Here is an 8,267-nt window from a genome sequence, read left to right on the forward strand (position 1 = left end):
TATCTTCACGTGGAGCAAACCTAATAAATATGTTTGTTACACACATTTTGCAAGAGGAGCGACCTTATCAAAATTCGGGGGGGGGGGGGGGGGCTTTTAGATGAGGGTCAAAAGTATTTTGACTGTATGGTGGATTTGTTTTGGCTGACAGATAATCATCACGTGCAGTAGATCTAGCCAATCTAATAAATTCCAGGGATTTTTACTGATTAGTCCCTACATGGCAAAATAATTGCTTATTAGTCCCTAAGAAAAGCATATTAACTTATGGAGGGAAAAGCATATTATCTTATGGGCGCTAATAAATTCGCCCCTATCCAGTCTGTATCCGTCCCTTTAACACCACTTTTAACAGAAAGCGTTAAAGCCACCTTAAGTTGCCGGTTACCAATTCTTACGTCACCGGTAACCCCATAATGTATTTACATTTGTGGCCCAACAAATGGACAGTTTGGATCATCCTATGGAGTGGGCCATACCGTACTTTTTGAAAAATAGAGCTTGTTTTTCTGCTGAAATAATCTTAGTCGTTCATTTTTTGCAAAATTGAATGGGCTGAATTCTGGAGAATCCTATGGTTGTTACACGCATTTTGCGAGAGGGGCGACTTTATAAAAATTAGGGGGCGTTTAGATGTGAGTCAAAAAAATCTTGACTATACGGTGGATGAGGTTTGGCTAACAGATATCTTCACATGGAGCAGATCTAGCAAACCTAATAAATTTGGTTGTTACACAAATTTTGCAAGAGTGGCGACCTTATCAAAATTGGGGGGGGGGGGGCTTTTAGATGAGGGTCAAAAGTATTTTGACTGTACGGTGGATCTGGTTTGAGTGACTGATAATCTTCACGTCCAGCAGATCTACAAAACCTAATAAATTATGGGGATTTTGTTAATTAGTCCTTACATGGCAAAATAACTGCTTATTAGTCCCTAAGAAAAGCATATTATCTTATGTGCGCTGATAAATTCGCCCATATACAGTCCGTATCCGCCCCTTTAAGGCCGCTTTTGACAAAAAAACGTTAAAGCCTACTTAAGTTGCTCGTAACTAATTCTTACGCCATCGGTAACCCCAAAACGTATTTACATTCATGGCCCAACAAATGGACGGTTTGGATCATCCTATAGAGTGGGCCATACCGTACATTTTAAAAAATAGAGCTTGTTTTTCTTCTGAAATAATCTCAGCCATTCATTTTGGCAAAATTGAATGGGCTAATTTCTGTATAATCCTATGGATGTTACACGCATTTTGCGAGAGGGGTGACTTTATCAAAATTAGGGGGCGTTTAGATGTGGGTCAAAAAAATCGTGACTGTACGGTGGATGAGGGTTGGCTGACAGATATCTTCACGTGGAGCAGATCTAGCAAACCTAATAAACAGGGTTGTTACACACATTTTGCAAGTGGGCGACCTTATCAAAATTCAGGGGGCCTTTTAGATGAGGGTCAAAAGTATTTTGACTGTACGGTGGATCTGGTTTCGCTGACAGACAATCTTCAAATGGAGCAGATCTAGCAAACCTAATAAATTCTAGAGATTTTTGCTGATTAGTCTCCACATGGTAGAATAATTGCTTATTAGTCCCTAAGAAAAGCATATTATCTTATGGGAGCTGATAAATTCACCCCTATCGAGTCTGTATCTGCCCCTTTAACGCCGCTTTTAACAAAAAATGTTAAAACCTCCTTAAGTTGCCGGTTACCAATTCTTATATTACCTGTTACCCCATAACGTATTTACATTTGTGGCCCAACAAAGGAACTGTTTGGATCATCCTATTGAGTGAGCTATACCATACTTTTTGAAAAATAGAGTTTGTTTTTCTGCTGTAATAATCTTAGTCGTTCATTTTGGCAAAATTGGATGGGCTGATTTCTGGATAATCCTATGGTTGTTACACGCATTTTGCGAGAGGGGGGAATTTATCAAAATTAGGGGGCGTTTAGATGTGAGTCAAAAAAATCTTGACTATACGGTGGATGAGGTTTGGCTAACAGATATCTTCACTTGGAGCAGATCTAGCAAACCTAATAAATATGGTTGATACACACATTTTGCAAGAGTGGCAACCTTGTCAAAATGGGGGGGAGGGCTTTTAGATGAGGGTCAAAAGTATTTTGACTGTACGGTGGATCCGGTTTCACTGACTGATAATCTTCACGTGCTGCAGATTTACAAAACCTAATAAATTATGGAGATTTTGTTGATTAGTCCTTAAATGGCAAAATAACTGCTTATTAGTCCCTAAGAAAAGCATATTATCTTATGGGCGCTGATAAATTCGCCCCTATCCAGTCCGTATCCGCCCCTTTAAGGCCGCTTTTGACAAAAAACGTTAAAGCCTACTTAAGTTGCCGGTTACTAATTCTTACGTCATCGGTAACCCCATAACGTATTTACATTCATGTCCCAACAAATGGACTGTTTTGATCATCCTATATTTAAAAAAATAAAGCTTGTTTTTGTTGTGAAATAATCTCAGCCATTCATTTTGGCAAAATTGAATGAGCTAATTTCTGTATAATCCTGTGGATGTTACACGCATTTTACGAGAGGGGTGCCTTTATCAAAATTAGGGGGCGTTTAGATGTGGGTCAAAAAAATCTAGATTGTACGGTGGATGAGGTTTGGCTGACAGATATCTTCACGTGGAGCAGATCTAGCAAACCTAATAAACATGGTTGTTACACACATTTTGCAAGAGGGGCGACCTTATCAAAATTTAGGGGGTCTTTTAGATGAGTGTCAAAAGTATTTTGACTGTACGGTGGATCTGGTTTCGCTGACAGATAATCTTCAAATGGAGCAGATCTAGCAAACATAATAAATTCTAGAGATTTTTACTGATTAGTCCCCACATGGTAGAATAATTGCTTATTAGTCCCTAAGAAAAGCATATTATCTGATGAGAGCTGATAAATTCACCCCTATCGAGTCTGTATCTGCCCCTTTAACGCCGCTTTTAACAGAAAATGTTAAAACCTTCTTAAGTTGTCGGTTACCAATTTTTATATTACCTGTTACCCCATAACGTATTTACAATTGTGGCCCAACAAATGGATGGTTTGGATCATCCTATGGAGTGGGCCATACCGTACTTTTTGAAAAATAGAGTTTGTTTTTCTGCTGAAATAATCTTAGTCGTTCATTTTGGCAAAATTGGATGGGCTGATTTCTGGATAATCCTATGGTTGTTACACGCATTTTGCGAGAGGGGCGACTTTATCAAAGTTAGGGGGCGTTTAGATGTGAGTCAAAAAAATCTTGACTATACGGTGGATGAGGTTTGGCTAACAGATATCTTCACTTGGAACAGATCTAGCAAACCTAATAAATATGGTTGTTACACACATTTTGCAAGAGTAGCGACCTTATCAAAATTGGGGGGGGGGGCTTTTAGATGAGGGTCAAAAGTATTTTGACTGTACGGTGGATCTGGTTTCACTGACTGATAATCTTCACGTGCAGCAGATCTACAAAACCTAATAAATTATGGGGATTTTGTTGATTAGTCCTTAAATGGCAAAATAACTGCTTATTAGTCCCTAAGAAAAGCATATTATCTTATGGGCGCTGATAAATTTGCCCCTATCCAGTCCGTATCCGCCCCTTTAAGGCCGCTTTTGAAAAAAAACGTTAAAGCCTACTTAAGTTGCCGGTTACTAATTCTTACGTCATCGGTAACCCCATAACGTATTTACATTAATAGCCCAACAAATGGACGGTTTGGATCATCCTATAGAGTGGGCAATACCATACATTTTAAAAAAATAGAGCTTGTTTTTCTTCTGAAATAATCTCAGCCATTCATTTTGGCAAAATTGAATGGGCTAATTTCTGTATAATCCTATGGATGTTACACGCATTTTGCGAGAAGGGTGACTTTATCAAAATTAGGGGTGTTTAGATGTGGGTCAAAAAAATCTTGACTGTACGGTGGATGAGGTTTGGCTGACAGATATCTTCACGTGGAGCAGATCTAGCAAACCTGATAAACATGGTTGTTACACACATTTTGCAAGAGGGGCGACCTTATCAAAATTCAGGTGGCCTTTTAGATGAGGGTCAAAAGTATTTTGACTGTACGGTGGATCTGGTTTCGCTGACAGATAATCTTCAAATGGAGCAGATCTAGCAAACCTAATAAATTCTAGAGATTTTTGCTGATTAGTCTCCACATGGTAGAATAATTGCTTATTAGTCCCTAAGAAAAGCATATTATCTTATGTGAGCTGATAAATTCACCCATATCGAGTCTGTATCTGCCCCTTTAATGCCGCTTTTAACAAAAAATGTTAAAAACTCCTTAAGTTGCCGGTTACCAATTCTTATATTACCTGTTACCCCATAACGTATTACATTTGTGGCCCAACAAATGGACGGTTTGGATCATCATATGGAGTGGGCCATACCGTACTTTTTGAAAAATAGAGTTTGTTTTTCTGCTGAAATAATCTTAGTCGTTCATTTTGGCAAAATTGGATGGGCTAATTTCTGGATAATCCTATCGTTGTTACACGCATTTTGCGAGAGGGGCGACTTTATCAAAATTAGGGGCGTTTAGTTGTGGGTTAAAAAAATCTTGACTGTACGGTGGATGAGGTTTGGCTAACAGATATCTTCACGTGGAGCAGATCTAGCAAACTTAATAAATATGGTTGTTACACACATTTTGCAAGATAGCGACCTTATCAAAATTCGGGGGGGGGGGGGGGGGGGAGGGGGCTTTTGAATGAGGCTCAAAAGTATTTTGACTCTACGGTGGATCTGGTTTGACTGACTGATAATCTTCATGTGCAGCAAATCTAGCAAACCTAATAAATTCTAGGAATTTTTGTTGATTAGTCCCTACATGGCAAAATAACTGCTTATTAGTCCCTAAGAAAAGCATATTATCTTATGGGCGCTGATAAATTCGCCCCTATCCAGTCCGTATCCGCCCCTTTAAGGCTGCTTTTGACAAAAAATGTTAAAGCCTACTTAAGTTGTCGGTTACTAATTCGTACGTCATCGGTTACACCCTAACGTATTTACATTCATTGCCCAACAAATGGACGATTTGGATCATCCTATAGAGTGGGCCATACCGTACATTTAAAAAAAAATAAAGCTTGTTTTTCTTCTGAAATAATCTCAGCGATTTATTTTGGCGAAATTGAATGGGCTAATTTCTGTATAATCCTATGGATGTTACACGCATTTTGCGAGAGGGGTGACTTTATCAAAATTAGGAGGCGTTTTGATGTGGGTAAAAAAAATCTTGACTGTACGGTGGATGAGGTTTGGTTGACAGATATCTTCACGTGGAGCAGATCTAGCAAACCTAATAAACATGGTTGTTACACACATTTTGCCAGAGGGGCGACCTTATCAAAATTCAGGGGGCCTTTTAGATGAGGGTCAAAAGTATTTTGACTGTACGGTGGATCTGGTTTGGCTGACAGATAATCTTCAAATGGAGCAGATCTAGCAAACCTAATAAATTCTAGAGATTTTTGCTGATTAGTCCCCACATGATAGAATAATTGCTTATTAGTCCCTAAGAAAAGCATATTATCTTACGGGAGCTGATAAATTCACCCCTATCGAGTCCGTATCTGCCCCTTTAACGCCGCTTTTAACAGAAAATGTTAAAACCTTCTTAAGTTGCCGGTTACCAATTCTTATATTACCTGTTACCCCATAACGTATTTACATTTGTGGCCCAACAAATGGACGGTTTGGATCATCCTATGGAGTGAGCCATATCGTACTTTTTGAAAAATAGAGTTTGTTTTTCTGCTGAAATAATCTTAGTCGTTCATTTTGGCAAAATTGGATGGGCTGATTTCTGGATAATCCTATGGTTGTTACACGCATTTTGCGAGAGGGGCGACTTTATCAAAGTTAGGGGGCGTTTAGATGTGAGTCAAAAAAATCTTGACTATATGGTGGATGAGGTTTGGCTAACAGATATCTTCACTTGGAACAGATCTAGCAAACCTAATAAATATGATTGTTACACACATTTTGCAAGAGTGGTGACCTTATCTAAATTCGCGGGGGGGGGGGGGGGGGGGGCGCTTTTAAATGAGGCTCAAAAGTATTTTGACTGTACGGTAGATCTGGTTTGACTGACTGATAATCTTCACGTGCAACAGATCTAGCAAACCTAATAATTTCTAGGGATTTTTGTTGATTAGTCCCTACATGGCAAAATAACTGCTTATTAGTCTGTAAGAAAAGCATATTATCTTATGGGCGCTGATAAATTCGCCTTTATCCAGTCCGTATCCTCCCCTTTTACTCCACTTTTAGCAGAAAACGTTGAAGCCTCCATAAGTTGCCGGTTACCAATTCTTACGTCACCAGTTACCCCATAATGTATTTACATTTGTGGCCCAACAAATGGACGGTTTGGATCATCTTATGAAGTGGCCCATACCGTACTTTTTGAAAAATAAGGATTGGGTGATAGATATCTTCACGTGGAGTAGATCTAGCAAATCTAATAAATATGGCTGTTACACACATTTTTCGTCCCATGGGAACAACACTTCTTCCTTGAGCTTCACTGCCTTTACATGGATGGAAAGGGTTTTTTCATTATAGACGCAACATCAAATGTGGGGATGTTGACACACGCAGAATGTGAATGACACGTCGACACATGCAAGGTATTTCGTGGCCAGGCTGTTGCATGTAAGAGCAGCCACACATGCCTTGATTTCATCTTATTCATTTAGATGAGGGTCAAAAGAATTTTGATTGTACGGTGGATCTGGTTTGACTGACTGATAATCTTCACGTGCAGTAGATCTAGCAAACCTAATAAATTCTAGGGATTTTTGTTGATTAGTCCCTACATGGCAAAATAACTGCTTATTAGTCCATAAGAAAAGCATATTATCTTATGGGCGCTGATAAATTCGCCCCTATCCAGTCCGTATTCGCCCCTTTAACGCCGCTTTTAACAGAAGAAATTACGTCACCGGTTACCCCATAACGTATTTACATTTGTGGCCCAACAAATGGACGGTTTGGATCATCCTATGGAGTGGGCCATACCGTACTTTTTGAAAAATAGAGCTTGTTTTTGTGCTAAAATAATCTCAGCAATTCATTTGGGCAAAATTGAATGGGCTGATTTCTGGATAATCCTATGGTTGTTGCACGGATTTTGCGAGAGGGGCGGCTTTATCAAAATTAGGGGGTGTTTAGATGTGGGTCAAAAAAATCTTGACTGTATGGTGGATGAGGTTTGGGTGACAGATATCTTCACGTGGAGCAGATCTAGCAAACCTAATAAATATGGTTGTTACACACATTTTTCGTCCCCTGGGAACAACACTTCCTCCTTGAGCTCCTCTGCCTTTACATGGATGGAAAGGGTTTTTTCATTACAGAAGCGACATCAAATGTGGGGATGTTGACACACGCAGAATATGAACGACACGTCGACACATGCAATGTATTTCATGGCAAGGCTGTTCATGTAAGAGCAACCACACATGCTTAGATTTTGTCTTATTCATTTAATTCACCCGAGCCTATGTGGCTGCTCTCAAATGCCGACACGTCAACAGCCCACCCGCGACATGCCTTCTGCGATGGTCCCTAGCAATTCTTTTTTTATCAAGAAAACTTGTAGTGTAAAAGGAGTAGTCGTAGACATGGTTTCAAATTTCGACAACACCGAAATCGAAATTGCCAATACCCGAAACGATACCAGATTTCAGCCGAAAATTCAAATTTTCGTGTTTTTATAATTTCGTTAGAAAATTCAAGAGATTCAACCCAAAAATCTTTTTTTTTTTAATTATAGAGCCATTTCCTAGAAATCTCAGCTGAAACTACAGAAATTTTGCCTGAAAATTGGTATTATTCAGTAAAATATTATTTTTTAATTGTGTATCGGATTTCGGCCGAAATTTTGGTTTCGACGAGTGCCGAAATGCATACAAAAACCGAAATTTAAAAGCATGGTGTCATAACTCATAAGTTATAAATACACTAGGGGAGGGTGACTGGGGTAGAAAAGGGGGCGACTATGTCACCACCTCCCCCACAGTTTCCCACATTTGCGTGCAAAGACTGCCCGTTGAGGCATTAGAAAATTAAGAAATCTCTATCTCTCTCTCTCTCTCCCTGTGTGTGTGTTGAAACATAAGGTTTTGTTTTGGTTGCAAATTCTATACATTTTCATTAAGATACAAGTCCTTAAATACAAACACAATTACATGACATGTAAGCATTAACTAACACCCACAACCCTAAAG

This window comes from Tasmannia lanceolata, unplaced genomic scaffold (assembly GCF_043159265.1).
Source record: "Tasmannia lanceolata isolate RefF3 unplaced genomic scaffold, GAP_Taslan_0.1 ptg000008l, whole genome shotgun sequence".
In the NCBI taxonomy this organism is placed as follows: domain Eukaryota; kingdom Viridiplantae; phylum Streptophyta; class Magnoliopsida; order Canellales; family Winteraceae; genus Tasmannia; species Tasmannia lanceolata.